This window comes from Fundulus heteroclitus, chromosome 7 (assembly GCF_011125445.2).
Source record: "Fundulus heteroclitus isolate FHET01 chromosome 7, MU-UCD_Fhet_4.1, whole genome shotgun sequence".
Classification (NCBI taxonomy): Eukaryota; Metazoa; Chordata; class Actinopteri; order Cyprinodontiformes; family Fundulidae; genus Fundulus; species Fundulus heteroclitus.
In genome coordinates this window covers 5792518-5810432 of record NC_046367.1, presented here as the reverse complement: position 1 = coordinate 5810432, position 17915 = coordinate 5792518, and the positions used below count along the sequence as shown (strand labels likewise).

Here is a 17915-nt window from a genome sequence, read left to right as displayed (position 1 = left end):
GGTAAACATAACAATGGCAGATGTGAATATTGTGAGCAACAAGAGACAGTTGACACACGTTATGGTATACTGTAGGAAGTACGAAAGAGAAAGGAGAGAAATGGTCCAAATCTAAAAAGGAAAAGAATACAATTTGATTTAATAGAAATACTTAGAAAAACTCCAGAGATAATTGTTATGTGATTATTTTTCATTATCTTAGATTAATAAATGTAATTGAGAGGATTTGAAATCTTTTTTTGGTTTTGTTTATATTGTTTTGTTAATTTGATTGTGACTTGTTTTGTTTAGTATAAATAAGAAGTGGCCATTCTGATCCACACTCCATACCAGTTGGTGGCGGGTAATGCACCATTTGGTTGCGTGCCAACCGGCAAAAAAAATCCATAAGAAAATGAAGAAGCAGAAGACTTCCCGACAGCAGGGGACGCACCTGAAAAAAACTGAAAGGCGCCGGTTTGGCTGAGGAAGAAAGACGTGATATCACAGCTAACAGCAGGGACGTGCAGAGGGGGGCGGGGGGCTTGGTCACCTGCCCCTTTGCCCCTTGATGCCCAAAGTGCCCTTTTGTCAGTGTTTTTTTATGTGTGTGTGTGTGCATGTCCAAAATAAAAATAATTTAGATCTAAATTGCCACAGTTACCGTGGCACGGTTACATGATCCACATAACGTGCCTCACTTTTCCCTTCTTCTCCTCTCGCAGCTCCGCGGCTGCTGCTGCCGCTGTCTGACTGCCTGCCCCTTTAAATCGGCAGCACACGTGACTGTGCTCTGTGCATTTTTTTAAACTTAACTCTCATTGGTTGTACTGCCCTTAAATCCCGCCTTTCCTCTTTCTGATTTCTTTCTGATTTCTAGCGTGTGTGTGCGTGCTTATTTGCTTGGAGCGCAAGATTTAAATTTCAATTCATACAGGTATACTGCCGTTACCTCAATTAATACTTGACAACAAACTAGTCCCAGTTAAAGGTATACTATGCAACCGGGGTTGATTTTCCAGCGAGGCTCCCCCAGAGGGCGAAAGTAAAAGTGCATTGTCGTAAAGATGCTCAGCTGTTCTCCTGATTTCTCCATAAAGCCAGGTGCGGTTATTTGTAGGTGGGGTTGTATTTCCCCTATCCCTAACATACATAAATTTCCCTCGACAGACACAAATATCCTAAAGTTAGTATATTACAGTTATTATCCATTATGCACTTACCAAATATGACTTCAAACAGATTTAAAGTCCTGAATTCCTACTTTCCATTCCAGCCCACAAAGTTGTACTGCCTTGACAGGCCATAGTCCATGATGAAGAACATCATACGTCTCGTGGCCTCATCCACAGTCCTCCCACCAATGTCTGACACTGCTGTGACCTAAGGGGGAACAAAAACAGTTCAAAGCTAATTCATTTTTATAGCTCACAGGAGTAAACACGATGCAAAGACAAACTCTGGGTCTAGATTATTTTCATTGTTGATTAATCTATTGATTATTTTAAACAATTAATTGATTGGTTGCTATAATAATAAAATGTTACAAAATTTTGAAAAATGTCAGTGTTTCCCAAATCTCTTGTTCTGTCAACAAAACATGGAGATACTCAGTTTATTGCCATAAATGAGCAAAGAAAAACAGAAATATTCAAATTTATGAAGCTGAAATCAGAGACGTAGGACTCTTTTGTTGGGTGTTCACGTCAAAAATAAACTGGACTGGACTCATAACACCGACGCTCTGCATAAGAAGGCCCAGAGCCGCCTCCACCTCCTGAGGAGGCTGAGTTCCTTTGGAGTGAGCAGGCCCCTGCTTAAGACTTTTTATGACTCTGTGGTGGCCTCAGCCCTTCTCTACGCTGTCGTCTGCTGGGCTCCAGGCAGCGCAGAACGGGACAGAATGAGGCAGAATAAGCTGGTGAGGAAGGCCACTTCTGTCCTGGGCTGCCCTCTGGACTCAGTGGAGGAAAGTAGCTGAGAGGAGGGTGTTGTCCAAGTTCACATCCATCATGGACAACACCTTCCACCCCCTGCACCAGACTGTAGAGGAGCTGAGCAGCTCCTTTAGTGCCAGACTTAGACACCCTGTCTGTAAAAAGGAGCGCTACCGCAAGTCATTCATTCCTGCTGCAATCAGATTATACAGTGCTGCACTGTAACTGTAACCAATGTGCAATAATCTATCTAATTCACTGTGCGATAACCTGTGCAATGATCCGAAGAACTTCTGCTGATATCACCAGGTGAATATATGTCAGTACATGTGCATATATATATATATATATATATATATATATATATATATATATATATACAGGGGTTGGACAATGAAACTGAAACACCTCTCATTTTAGTGTGGGAGGTTTCATGGCTAAATTGGACCAGCCTGGTGGCCAATCTTCATTAATTGCACATTGAACCAATAAGAGAAGAGTGTGAAGGTCCAATTAGCAGGGTAAGAGCACAGTTTTGCTCAAAATATTGCAATGCACACAACATTATGGGTGACACACCAGAGTTCAAAAGAGGACAAATTGTTGGTGCACGTCTTGCTGGCGCATCTGTGACCAAGACAGCAAGTCTTTGTGATGTATTAAGAGCCACGGTGTCCAGGGTAATGTCAGCATACCACCAAGAAGGACGAACCACATCCAACAGGATTAACTGTGGACGCAAGAGGAAGCTGTCTGAAAGGGATGTTAGAGTGCTTACCCGGATTGTATCCAAAAAACATAAAACCACGGCTCCCCAAATCACGGCAGAACTAAATGTGCACCTCAACTCTCCTGTTTCTACCAAAACTGTCCGTCGGGAGCTCCACAGGGTTAATATCCACGGCTGGATTCAGAGTGTCTGAAAACATAAAGTACATTTTGCTGCATTGACGTGTATTCTCTCTGAGCGCAGCTTGGTCTGACCTAAGATGGCCGCTCTGTCGGCACGCCTCTCACCCGACGACGGGGCGTCTACGTCATGGGTTAAAGCTAAATAATCAGTTTGACTGAAAAAAATTCCTAGTCAGCCCATATATTCCCGGGACCGTGGAAATAATGCCACATTAGTTACCTCACTTGCTTATTGTGCAGAGTCAACTTTAACCAAATCTGGTAGTTTTACAATATCCACTGACCATTCATGTCTCTGTCCCACCTTTCAGCTTCAGAGCCTTGGTGTCTTCCTGGACAGCCTCCCATCCTCTCTTCCACTGTCCACATCCATAACATCACCTGGTTAACTTTCATATCGGGAACATCAAGTTCTTCCTTAACACTTTAACCAAACTGGTCCACAGTCCACTTTACACTGTCAGCTCCCTTCCCTCCCTGTCCTTCAGAAAACCTCCATAAATTACAACTAGTACAAAAGACAGCAGTTTACATCTTTACATCATCTACTTCACATCTGAACATTACCTCCACTGGCTCCCTGTCACCTTCAGTATAAATTAATCATATGAACAAACAAGGCCAACCACAACCTGGACAATGCAGGACATATAACCAACACTATGATGTCATACATTTTAGTTTAACACTGATCGCACATTACAAGGTCCCTGATTGGTTTATCAGCTAAGTTGCTGGAAGCCAGTGAATACACGCTGAAAGGTGACATGGCCACAGGTGGAAATAATTCATTAATTAACTGGAGCAGCGACAGTGTGTCTGTCGACAGACACGCTTACCGAGGGCAGTTGTTGTCAGATGGTCAATCCGCTGCACTTCCTGACTTGCTGGTTCGCATAAACCCAAATAAAACCTTTGACCACCACTGCTTTCATTCATGCATCTGTGGCCAGTTTGAGATGTTCTTCCAAAAGTTATGATTGAACACCGATGATAACTTTTGGTCTAAGTATACATGTCTGTGCTGGTAGCCAGCGCAGAGCCATAGAGAGAAAGGCTCTGAGCCAGCGGAACCCGGATGTAAACAAGAGCCTTGCTCGCTAGCCTTAAGGCGCTAGCATTAGCGCTAATATTAGCGCCTTAAGGCACTAGAATTAGCCGCAGAACTGAGACTGCTCATCCCACCTCAAGTTGTGGTGGGGGATATTACACTACATGCATATATAATCCAAACAGCCTTACCTGTTTTTCTGCATCCCCTCCTAAATTCTCCAATGTGTGGTGCTAATGTTGTTAGCTGTGACATCACGGACTTCTTCCTCAGGCAAACGGACACGTTTCAGATTGTTGGAGTGCGCCCCCTGCTGTTGGGAGTCTTCTCTTGTTCTTTATGAATTTTTCTCACAGTGTGTCATATATGTTCAACTGTCTCTTGTTCCTCACAATATTCACATCTGCCAGTGTTATGCTTCCCTATTTTGAATAATGTACCATTTAATCCTGTGTGGGCAAATCTAAGTCTTGATGTAAGATAAGATAGTCTTTATTGATCTCACATTGGAGAAATTCACTTGTCACATCGGCTCAATAGTCAATAGTCAGCAGTAGGAAAGGGTGCATCAGTTATATACAGTGTATCTTCCTATATACAGTGGATCAAAAAGAAAATGAGAAAAAAAAGTAAGAATTAAAAAAATACAAAAGAAATCGGAGTAGGCAGGTGATGTCATGTGTACTTCCCGGTTATATACATACATACATACATACATACATACACACACACATATATATACATACATATATATATATATATATATATATATATATACATATGTATGTATATATATATATATATATACACACATATGTATAGATAATATATAACAACATATGTATATTATATAATATAGGATATATAGAGGAGACATATACGAGAAGAAGAGATAGATCGATAGATATATATATAGAGTAGTAGATATATATATATACACACAGGAATATACATCTACACATAGAGATGGCACATAGATATATAATAGAAAATATATATATATATATGAGAGAGTATGTAATATTAATAATAAAATATAGAGGGAAGAGAGGGAGAGGAGAGAGAGACATAGAGAGATAGGAAGGGAGAAGAGTAGCGAGGAGCAGGAGGAGAGAGAAGGATATGAGAAGAGGAGAGAGAGAGAAGAGAGAGAGAGAGAGAAGAGGGGAGAGAGAGAGAGGAGAGAGAGAGACAGGAGATGAGAGAGAGAGAGAGAGAGAGAGAGAGAGAGACACGGAGATGAGGAGAGGAGAGACAGAGGAGAGAGAGAGAGAGAGAGAGAGACAGAGAGAGAGAGAAAAGCGATCATGAGAGAGATGAGAGAGAGAGGACAGGAGAGGAGAGAGAGAGAGAGACAGAGAGAGAGCGAGAGAAGCGACGAGACAGAGAGAGAGAGAGAGACAGAGAGAGATAGAGAGAGAGAGACACAGAGAGAGACGGAGAGAGGAAGACGAGACGAGAGAGAGAGATGAGATAGAGAGAGCGAAGAGAGAGAGATAGGAGAGAGAGAGAGAGAGACAGCGAGCGAGAGATGAGAGGACACAGATTAGAGAGAAGAGAGGAGACAGAGGGAGGGGAGGAAGAGGACACATCGAGAGACGACACACACAGAGAGAGACGAGAGAGAGATAGAGAGTAGACAGTAGAGATACAGGATAGAGAGATATACCACAACAGAGAAGATATATCTATAGATATATACATATATATATACTATATATATATATAATATATATATATATATATAAATAAATAAATAAATAAATAAATAAAGGCAAGGCAAGGCAAATTTATTTGTATAGCACAATTCAGTACAGAGGCAATGCAAAGTGCTTTACATGATTAAAATACAGGAAAAGAAAACAGAAAATGTAGACATCAATAAACAGCTGGACTAAAAAAGTTGAACTAATGCTGTTTCAGTAGAACAGTTTAACTAGAACAGTCAAAAACAGTCCTAAACAAATGTGTTTTTAATCTTGATTAAAAAGAACTCAGGTTTTCTGCACTTTTACAGTTTTCTGGAAGTTTGTTCCAGATAAGTGGAGCGTAGGAACTAAATGCTGCTTCTCCTTGTTTAGTTCTGGCTGTAGGTACGCAGAGAAGGCTGGAGCCAGAAGACCTTAGTGCTCTGGATGGTTGATACACTGATAACAAGTCTGTGATGTATTTAGATGCGTTCAGCAGCGTTCTGGATCAGCTGCAGCTGTTTGATCCACTTTTTAGGCAGACCTGTGAAAACACCGTTGCAGTAATCAATTCTACTAAAGATAAACGCATGGATTAGTTTTTCCAGATCCTGCTGAGACATCAGTCCTTTAATCCTGGAAATGTTCTTCAGGTGATAGAAAGCCGATCTTGTATATATATATATATATATATATATATATATATATATATATATATATATATATATATATATATATATATATATATGCCTACATACACATGTACTGACATATATTCACTTGGTGATAGCAGCAGAAGTTCTTCCGGATCATTGCACAGGTTATAGCACAGTGTATTAAATAGATTATTGCACATTATTTATTGCCCAAAGTTATAACAGTTGTGGTTATATAGAACAGATTGCTGGATCAATGTGTGCTTCTGTGCTTTTTTGTCTGTCTTGTTGTGTCTCTGCTCTGTCTTCTGTAACCCCCAGTCGTTCGAGGCAGATGACCGTTCATACTGAGCCCGGTTCTGCTGGAGGTTTTTCCTTCCTGTTAATGGGGAGGTTTTTTTTCCCTGTTGCTTCATGCTTGTTCAGTATGAGGGATTGTTGCAAAGCCATGGACAATGCAGACTACTCTCCCTGTGGCTCTACGCTTTTTCAGGAGGAAATGCTGCTTGTCAAGACCTTTATGCAATCAACTGGTTCCCTCGGCTAAAATGTTTATCCATTTTAGCCGCGCAATCCTCCATAATTAAAGTCCGACAGTCCACAGATGGCAACAGTTTGTTGATTCAAAATTAATTGTTCATCCACTTCAGCAACCAATGCATTGGAATTACGCCCTTATGTGTGCACACTATATTTAGATGGCCATCATATCGGTGGTAGCGCTACACATACCTAATCCAGACGAATGATTGTTCAAATCCAGCGCCGAGCTGATCAACTGCGTCCTCACCGATGTCTATCCTGTCCGACGTCACCTCAGGTGAGCTGAGTTCGATCAGCTGATGCTCCACTCCAAACACGTAACCTCCAGCCCAGTCTTATCTTGCGCAATCACCACCATCAACCATGCAGAAACACGTATCTTTACTTATGCACAGTTCGTGAAGATGCACAAACAGTTTTTGACTGTTTTTTTAGCGGCCAAGCCAATACTTTAAGCCACTGAGGTGCTGCATCGGGGTAATAGAGTTGACGCGCTTATTGTTACCGTTTTGGGATGAATTAGAGTCCGAGTCGTCAGGGCATGTTGAACGCTTCGTCCATTTATTTTCCTCTTTGCATATCAAATGTCCATCATACATGAACACATCTCCAGACAACATATAAAGCAGACTTGCTTCCTTGTATTTATCTTTTTGCGGTCAAAAACTGTTTTCCCCTTCCGGGTGGAAAACCTACCTATCAAAGAAAAGTTCCCCCCTTAAATAGACATGAACGCTAATTACCCAATTAATGCATTTGCGCTCCTACATATAGGATTAAAGATTAAAATCTTATTTCTTTTAAAGGCCAGCTAAAGATATTTTAAAGCTGCTTCCACTTTTGGACGAATGTGTATGAATGGTTTGGTAAAATATGTACCGTGACTTACAGATGACGCCCAAACATTTGGGTGTGCTGCCATCTAGTGTTGGAAATAATAAATGTTTTTTCCTTCAAAACACAATTCATGTTATAAATAATTGTCAAAAAAATATGGTTGGACGTAGCAAAAATGTTTTTGATAACTTTTGATCCTCTATGTGTGAGGAATTTTTTGGAGTAACTTTGAATGCCATAAGTGTAACGGTTTAGGAGTAGTTTATTCAAATGTAACACCCAAAAATATGGGAAAATGACATCTTTGATGAGAAATGAATGATTTCCTGTAGGAGGTAGCCCATTGCTTCAAGAGGCTTTTTTGTAGGGCCTATGAAGTTACATGCACTTACCGAGTTTCATAATTCTCAGACAGAGCATGGCTTGGGGCTTACTGATTTAATGTGTTTTTAATGGTTTTCCACAAACCTGATTTTTGCAATGCGACAGCTCAGGCAAATATGCATATTTCATAAAACCTTTGATAACTTTTAAACGTCAATGTCTTAACTGCATGCTGAAAAAATTTGAAAGTAATAGGTTAAAATGCCTAGGACTAGTTCGTTAAAGTTTGAGGCAAAAACCGCCAATATTTTACCCTTTGACCCAAAATAGCAGACTTCCTGTGGGTTTTAGAGCATACACCCAAGAGACTTTTTTTCATAATTTTAAAAAAGCTACCTAGGTAAAAAATTTCAGCTTTCTACGTGTTACGGTTTGGCCCAACTCACTCTAGTTGGCGCTGTTGAGCAGGTTTGCCACGCCCGTTTTCAATTACACTAAAATCATGCGATTTCTCACGGGGGACAATTTTGGGCAAAGTTTGGTGAGTTTTCATGCATGTTTAGGCCTCCAAAAAGCCGTTTCAAAAGTCCCAAGAATAAATAATAATAATAATAATAATAATAAAATCTGCAGTTACAATAGGCCTTCGCAGCGCTTAGCTGCTCGGGCCTAATAATAATAATAATAATAATAATAAAATCTGCAGTTACAATAGGCCTTCGCAGCGCTTAGCTGCTCGGGCCTAATAATAATAATAATAATAATAATAAAATCTGCAGTTACAATAGGCCTTCGCAGCGCTTAGCTGCTCGGGCCTAATAATAATAATAATAATAATAAAATCTGCAGTTACAATAGGCCTTCGCAGCGCTTAGCTGCTCGGGCCTAATAATAATAATAATAATAATAATAATAAAATCTGCAGTTACAATAGGCCTTCGCAGCGCTTAGCTGCTCGGGCCTAATTAAAGCCGCAAGCGGCGATGAGCGGCCCTCGCAGCCAAGCACCGCTGGGGTACGCGCACCGCCTGCCGCCAGCCACCGCAGAAGCTGTCACGCAATTTCCCTGCCCGTCCACCGGGCGATTCACACGAACCCGTTTGGCAGCGCTCCCCCACAACTCACAAAAAATCAGGTGCAGATCGGTCGATGCAGCGAGGAGATACAGCCGTTGAATAATTATAATGCATTTGGCCACGGGGCCGGACTAAATTGTTCGGCGAGCTGTACGTTTGACACCCCTGGTTCAAACATTAGTTTACTGGTTGAAATGCAGTTCAAAGTCTTCAGCTGAAAGGTTGTACACAAAAAAGGTGTTGCACACAAATAAAACTTGTTTTGCACACAAAAATATATGTTTCACACAAAAAAAATTGTTTTGCAAACTGTCCGCCAACCTTGCGCTCAAAATATCATTTATAAGTTTTCCTCCAGTACAAAATGGTCTCTGCTCGACTACAAAACAATCCCACCCACACTGCAGTAAATTTATGCCAAAAGTCACGTGATGCATTAAGAGTTGTTGTTGTTCAGACTTCCCGACAGGAGAGGTTAAACCATGTTGATGGAGATGAGCAGACAGGACGCTCTCGGGTAGGAGACTGAGTGACAGGCTGGTTGGAAACAGGTGCGTGCGTTGCTTCGTCAGAGAAATCTATCTGAAGGAAGAAGGAAAAGGTTGGCGGTAGGCATAAGCAAGTTTGTGACTGGATCAGGATGGCGGCTCAGGTTGTAGAGGATGAGGAAGAACTACATAGTGATATGGATACGGATAGTTGAACGCCAGTTGCTAGTTACCGGGAAAGTGGAAAATTCAAAAGTAGTGAAGCAGGCAGAGGTTCTGGGAATTCAGGAGACAAAGGAAATCTTGAAGACGACAGTACAGATGATGGAAGCAAGGGTGTGCATAAAAAGATTCAATTCAATTCAATTTTATTTACGTCAGACCAGGTGTACCTACTATGAAGAAAAAAGAGAGAGAGCAAAAAGTTAAAAGCTGAAATGTCAACAGTCATTTCAATGTAATGGAATGAAAAACTGGAGAACAGTAGAAATCAGTAGAGTGATAAAAATATACCCTGATGTCCTCCAGTAGCCTAAGCCTATAGCAGCACAACTATAGATGTAGCTCAGGGTAACATGAGCCACTCTAACTATCAGCTTTGTCAAAAAGGAAAGTTTTAAGATTAGTCTTAAAAGTAGACAAGGTGTCTGCCTCACGGACCAAAACTGGGAGTTGGTTCCACAGGAGAGGAGCCTGATAGCTAAAGGATCTGCCTCCCATTCTACTTTTAGAGACTCTAGGAACCACCAGCAGACCTGCAGTCTGAGAGCGAAGTGCTCTGTTAGGAACATATGGGGTAATCAGAGCTCTGATATATGATGGAGCTTGATTATTAAGGGCTTTATACGTTAGAAGAATTTTAAATTCTATTCTTGATTTAACAGGAAGCCAATTAAGGGAAGCTAAAATTGGAGAAATATGATCCCTCTTGTTGATTTTCATCAGAACTCTTGCTGCAGCATTTTGGATCAGCTGAAGACTTTGAAAAGATCATGAAAGAGGAGGTGAAGATAACATTAAAATTCAAAAAGGAAGATGAAAATATTGCTCTGAGCCCAAAAATAGTTTCTAAGGAAACAAAAAAGAAAATAGGGGAAGTTGAAATGGCTAAAACGCTGAGAGATGGAAGCTTGTTAAATGTTTGTAAATTGGAAGAACAAAAAAGGAAAGCAATGAGTGTTGAGAGTATTGGAAATAAAAGAGTGGAAAGTAAAAGAGTGTTGGGAGAAAAGAAAGGATCCCGAGGAGTTATTTATGGAATTCCAGTTAATGAAGATCTAGAGAAATTAAAACATAAAATCATGTTAAAGTCAAGGATATAAATAGATTGCAGAAAACAGTTAATAATGAGCGAGTTGACAGCTTATCTGTGCTTCTGGAATTTTCTACTCCAGAAGTTCCAGATAGAGTCAAAGTGGGTTTCTTGTGTTATTCAGTTAGGCCTTATGTTCCATCTCCACTTCGGTGTTTCAAGTGTCAGAGGTATGGTCACATTTACTGCAGTGTGCAGGGGCAAACAGAGCTGTTTAAAATGTGGAGAGGACCACAAAATACAAGAATATGGTGAAAATGTTCAGGATAAATGCTGTAATTGTGGTGGGGAACATAGGGCAACATATGGAGGGTGTGAAAGATTATGTAACTGGTAATTTAGTAGAGCAGATTGGGAGAAATATAAGGAAATAAGTGAAGATAAAATTAAGGAAATTGACATGAATCTTGGTATTGATTCATTAAACAAAATCTTTTGTAGTTCAATCATAGAAGCTGTTCAGTTCCAAAGAAAGGAGGGATACATAAAAAGAAGATAATTCCATGGTGGACAATAGAATGTGACCAGGCTATTAAATCCCGAAATAAAGCTTTTAAAATTCTAAAAAGAAATCAGAATTTTCAAAATTTTATTGAATACAAGAAGATGCAAACTATAGTAAAAAGAGTTATAAGAAATACAAAAAGAGAATATTGGAGAAATTATTGTAATTCATTAGGAAGAGAAACAGATATAGGGAAAGTATGGAAAATGATTAAACGAATGAATGGTATTAAAAGGGATTATAGTTATCCAGTTTTAGTTAGTGATAGAACAACGGCAGTTATTAATGAAGAAAAAGCAACAATGTTGTCACAAACATTTGTACAAATACATAGTTCCAATAATATTAGTGAAGAGTAGAAAAAGGATAGAGCTATAACTTTATTGGAAAAAGGACATATGATAAACAGAGAAGAAGGAAATAGTATTATTAAAATCGATTTTTCTATAGCGGAGTTAAGACGAGCCATGAGGAAAGTTAAGATGTCAACCCCAGGGAGTGATCAAATATGGTATATAATGATAAATAAGCTAAGTGAATACTCAAAATTAATTATTATTAGATATTTATAATAGAAAATGGGAAATGACCTAGAAGTTGGAAAGAGGCTATTGTGGTTCCAATTCCAAAAACGGGTAAAGATAGCTCAAAACCAGAAAATTATAGACCTATTGCTTTAACATCATGTTTAAGTAAAATTATGGAGAAAATGGTAATTGAAAGATTAATTTATTTTGTTGAATCAAAAGGGTACTTATCAAATTATCAAAGCGGTTTCAGAAGAGGAAGGAATACTATGGATCCAATTGTGTGTTTACAACATGAGGTACTAACAGCAAAAGTTAATAAAGAAAGTGTTTTGGCTGTGTTCTTAGATATAGAAAAGGCTTATGATATGATGTGGAAAGAGGGATTATTGATCAAATTGAGGAAAATGTGAATTTGTGGAAGAATTTATCATTGGGTAGAGAACTTTTTAACAATTCAATTCAATTTTATTTATATAACGCCAATTCATAAACATGTCATCTCGAGGCACTTTACAAAGTCAAAATCAATCATATTATACAGATTGGTCAAAAATTTCCTATATAAGGAAACCAGTTGATTGCATCAAAGTCCAGACAAGCAGCATTCACTCCTGGAAAAGCGCAGTGCTACAGGGAGAATCGTCTGCATTGTCCATGGCTTTGCAGCAATCCCTGATACTGAGCAAGCATGAAGCGTCAGTGGAAAGAAAAACCACCCATTAGCGGGAAGGAAAAACCTCCAGCAGAACCGGGCTCAGTATGAACAGTCATCTGCCTCGACCGACTGGGGGTTACACAAGACAGAGCAGAGACACAACAAGACAGACAAAAAAGCACAGAAGCACACATTGATCCAGTGATCTGTTATACATTAGATGGTAATAGTGGTGATCTGTCTTCCCTGGATGATGTCACAGTTAACAGAACGTCAGACTAGGTGTACCTACTATGAAGAAAAAAGAGAGAGAACAAAAAGTTACAAGCTGAAATGACAACAGTCATTTCAATGTAATGCAATGCAAAACTGGAGAACAGTAGACTGGAGAACAGTAGAAATCAGTAGAGTGAGAGAAATAGGCCCTGATGTCCTCCAGCAGCCTAAGCCTATAGCAGCATAACTACAGATGTAGCTCAGGGTAACATGAGCCACTCTAACTATAAGCTTAAATTCTATTCTTGATTTAACAGGAAGCCAATGAAGGGAAGCTAAAATTGGAGAAATATGATCCCTCTTGTTGATTTTCATCAGAACTCTTGCTGCAGCATTTTGGATCAGCTGAAGACTTCGAACTGCATTTTGTGGACTTCCTGATAGTAAAGAATTACAATAGTCCAACCTTGAAGTAACAAATGCATGGACTAGTTTTTCAGCATCACCCCTGGACAGAATGTTCCTAATTTTGGCGATATTCCTGAGGTGAAAAAAAGGAAACTCTGGAAACCTGTTTAATATGGGATTTAAATGACATGTCTTGGTCGAAGACAACACCAAGATTTTTAACTTTATTTCCAGAGGCCAGAATGGATAATACAGGTAAGAGTTGGTAAGAGTCTTTCAGGGAGAAATTAAAAAGAACCACACAAGGCAGTATTATCAGTCCTTTATTATTTTCAGTTATGATAAATGATGCACTTAAAGAAATAGAAAATGAATTGGGTTGTTCATTGTTTGCTGATGACGGAGCTATTTGGAAACATAGAAGGAATGTTAAATTTATTGTAGGGAAAGTCCAAAAAGCAATTCATAAGATTGAACAATGGTCTTACAAATGGAGTTTTAAATTTTCGGTAGATAAAACAAAAGTATTGCTTTTTACTCAGAAAAGAAATCAAGAAGTACAAATGAAGTTATATAATCAAGATTGTACTGTTCTCTCTATGTGTTTTGCTCTTGCATGAACACAGATAAACAGCCAGCCAAACTCCTTATTCAAGAGCCAGGAAGTGAGCGGCTTGCTCCTTTATTATCTTCTTACACATTTAGTCAGCATTTCTGACTGCTTTGAATCCAGTGTAAAACTAGAAAAGAAAGATACAAAAAAATGGCTTAATAAACAGCCATGTAAATATCAGTATTAACGTATCAAAGTATCAGCTGCTTAATATTAACTCAACAGGTATTTTCACACTGAGCTATATTATACACTGGAGTGCTAATCCCCCGCTGTTTGAACGAGTCGCTTTGAAGCCACCAGCCGCCATATTGGTACTCCCTATTTCCCCCCAGTAACTAGGGAATATGTGCGCTGCAGCATCGGATAACGAGGATTTTCTCATGGTCGGGGGGGGGCTTAAGACTTTTAAAATGTCAAATGCCATATACTTTTATGTTATATTCTAAAACTATCAAGTACTGAGAAAGTCATGTGCTAAAATATTTTGCATTTTATTCATTTAAATATATATATTTAACATTTATAAATATATATAACAATATACAAAAACATATACAATATATATTGTTGTTTTCGACCAAGACATGTCATTTAAATCCCATATTAAACAGGTTTCCAGAGTTTCCTTTTTTCACCTCCGGAATATCGCCTAAATTAGAAACATTCTGTCCAGGAGTGATGCTGAAAAACTAGTCCATGCATTTGTTACTTCAAGGCTGGACTATTGTAATTCTTTACTATCAGGAAGTCCACAAAATGCAGTTCGAAGTCTTCAGCTGATTCAAAATGCTGCGGCAAGAGTTCTGATGAAAATCAACAAGAGGGATCATATTTCTCCAATTTTAGCTTCCCTTCATTGGCTTCCTGTTAAATCAAGAATAGAATTTAAAATTCTCCTTCTAACGTATAAAGCCCTTAATAATCAAGCTCCATCATATATCAGAGCTCTGATTACCCCGTATGTTCCTAACAGAGCACTTCGCTCTCAGACTGCAGGTCTGCTGGTGGTTCCTAGAGTCTCTAAAAGTAGAATGGGAGGCAGATCCTTTAGCTATCAGGCTCCTCTCCTGTGGAACCAACTCCCAGTTTTGGTCCGTGAGGCAGACACCCTATCTACTTTTAAGACTAATCTTAAAACTTTCCTTTTTGACAAAGCTTATAGTTAGAGTGGCTCATACCCTGAGCTATCTCTATAGTTGTGCTGTGATAGGCCTAGGCTGCTGGAGGACATCAGGGTCTAATTTTCTCACTCTACTGATTTCTACTGTTCTTCAGTCTACTGTTCTCCAGTTTTGCATTGTATTACATTGAAATGACTGTCGTCATTTCAGCTTTTAACTTTTTGCTCTCTCTCTTTTTCTTCATAGTAGGTACACCTGGTCTGGCGTTCTGTTAACTGTGACATCATCCAGAGAAGACGGCTCACCCGCTACTACCATCTAATGTAGAACAGATTACTAGATCAATGTGTGCTTCTGTGCTTTTTTGTTTCTCTTGTTGTGTCTCTGTTCTGTCTTCTGTAACCCCAGTCGGTCGAGGCAGATGACCGTTCATACTGAGCCCGGTTCTGCCGGAGGTTTTTCCTTCCCGTTAATGGGTGGTTTTTCTTCCCACTGTCGCTTCATGCTTGCTCAGTATGAGGGATTGCAGCAAAGCCATGTACAATGCAGATGACTCTTCCTGTGGCTCTACGCTTCCCCAGGAGTGAATGCTGCTTGTCGGGACTTTGATGCAATCAACTGTATAATCTGACCCAATCTGTATAATATGATTGAACTTGACTTTGTAAAGTGCCTTGAGATGACATGTTTCATGATTTGGCGCTATATAAATAAAATTGAATTGAATTGAATATATTTACATATACACACACACATATATTATATATATATATATATATATATATATATATATATATATATATATATATATATATATATATATATATATTATGAATAACATGTAAAATATTTCAGCACCTAATTTCCTAGTAGTTGATAGTGTTGGTACATCCACTGACTGTAGAATTACCTGTGAAACGTTTCACACAGCCAGAAGACTGCTTGTTGTTGCAAGCAAATCCTATGGGATTCTGTGAGAGTAGGGAGTAGGAAGATGGCGGCCAGTGACTTCAGTTTTTCGGCAAAATCAGCACTCCAGTGTATTATATAGCTCAGTGTATTTTCACAGCCGGCTAGAAAAGCGGCAAATTAGCAAGTAAACACACACACTCTGCTGTCACACAGACCCCGACATTTTACCGTTGCTTTTATACACAAAATAACCATAAAAGATATTAACATATCTTATCGAATCTGTAAACAATGAGCAACACTTACAACCATTGCTTTCGGAGAGATTAACTGCATTGTTGCTGCCCTGAGACGATGCACACACGCTCTCTTCCTCTTGTTTGCGTCTTTACTTCCTACTTCCGGTTCAGAAGATTTTCAACATAAAAGCACCGCAAATTCATTTAAAACAGAGAACGGTATATTAACATTTCAAAGTAGTTTTTAAATGTCTTTTAAACATATTAAACATATTCAGGGCAGAACAAAGATCTAGAGAGAGTAAAGCAATTTAAATTCTTAGGAGTATGGTTTGATGAAAAACTATCCTGGAAAGTGCACATAGATAAGGTTATTGAAAAATGTAAAAGGATACTTAATATATTGAGATGTTTAGTTGGGTATGAATGTTACATTCCTGCAGTGAAAAAGAAAGGGTTCATAATAAGGTTGGACAATTATTCAGAAAGCTACAGAATTAGGATTAAATCATTTAAATATTAGTCCAACGGTACCATTATCAATAACACCACCATGGATTTTACCTGAAACAATAGTAGATTTAACAATATTGGAAAAGAAAAATAAAGATAAAATGTATATGTGTAATTCTATAATAGTGGAGGAATATATAGAACAGTTTTATAATTATGTAAAAATGTATACGGATGCATCAAAAAAGCAATTACGACAAACTGGAGTAGGTGTAATAATTAAACTGCATATAGGGAAGAAATTAAATGAAGGAATATCTGTTTATAAGGTAGAAATGATTGTATTATTAGTTGCTGTAGAATGGATTGAGGAAGTGAGACCATTAAGAGCTGTCACACAGTCACGTCCATAAATATTGGGACATCAACACAATTCTGATATTTTTGGCTCTATACACCACCACAATGGTATATATATATATATATATATATATATATATATATATATATATATATATATATATATATATATATATATATATATATATAAAGGCAAGGCAAAGGCAAGGCAAATTTATTTGTATAGCACAATTCAGTACAGAGACAATGCAAAGTGCTTTACATGATTAAAATACAGGAAAAGAAAACAGAAAATGTAGACATCAATAAACAGCTGGACTAAAAAAGTTGAACTAATGCTGTTTCAGTAGAACAGTTTAACTAGAACAGTCAAAAACAGTCATAAACAAATGTGTTTTTAAACTTGTTTTAAAAGAACTCAGGTTTTCCGCACTTTTACAGTTTTCTGGAAGTTTGTTCCAGATAAGTGGAGCGTAGGAACTAAATGCTGCTTCTCCTTGTTTAGTTCTGGTTGTAGGTACGCAGAGAAGGCTGGAGCCAGAAGACCTTAGTGCTCTGGATGGTTGATACACTGATAACAAGTCCTTTAATTCTGGAAATGTTCTTCAGGTGATAGAAAGCCGATCTTGTAATTGTCTTTAGACAATATATATATATATATATATATATATATATATATACACAGGTTATAGCACAGTGTATTAAATAGATTATTGCACATTATTTATTGCCCAAAGTTAGAACAGTTGTGGTTATATAGAACAGATTGCTGGATCAATGTGTGCTTCTGTGCTTTTTTGTCTGTCTTGTTGTGTCTCTGCTCTGATGACCGTTCATACTGAGCCCGGTTCTGCTGGAGGTTTTTCCTTCCTGTTAATGGGGACGTTTTTTTTCCCTGTTGCTTCATGCTTGCTCAGTATGAGGGATTGTTGCAAAGCCATGGACAATGCAGACAACTCTCCCTGTGACTCTACGCTTCTTCAGGAGGGAAATGCTGCTTGTCAAGACTTTTATGCAATCAACTGGTTCCCTTATATAGGATTAAAGATTAAAAGCTTCTTTCTTTTAAAGGGCAGCTAAAGATATTTTAAAGCTGC

General features: G+C 38.6%; 1 protein-coding gene across 3 annotated transcripts in view; it reads right to left on the bottom strand.

Annotated features, from left to right (window-relative positions):
- The window catches only part of LOC105921041 (diacylglycerol kinase beta), a 309320-nt gene that overhangs the window by 282006 nt on the left and 9399 nt on the right, over positions 1–17915 (bottom strand). The window contains exons 1-2 of one of the 3 annotated variants that reach the window (XM_036138803.1): positions 2496–2539; positions 1203–1362 (exon numbers count right to left, since the gene is read on the bottom strand). The exons of the other annotated variants lie outside the window; for them this stretch is intronic. The gene's annotated coding sequence lies outside the window, so the exon portion shown is untranslated. Of the gene's footprint in view, positions 1–1202; positions 1363–2495; positions 2540–17915 lie in introns of those variants that run through there. 3 annotated transcript variants of the gene reach the window in all.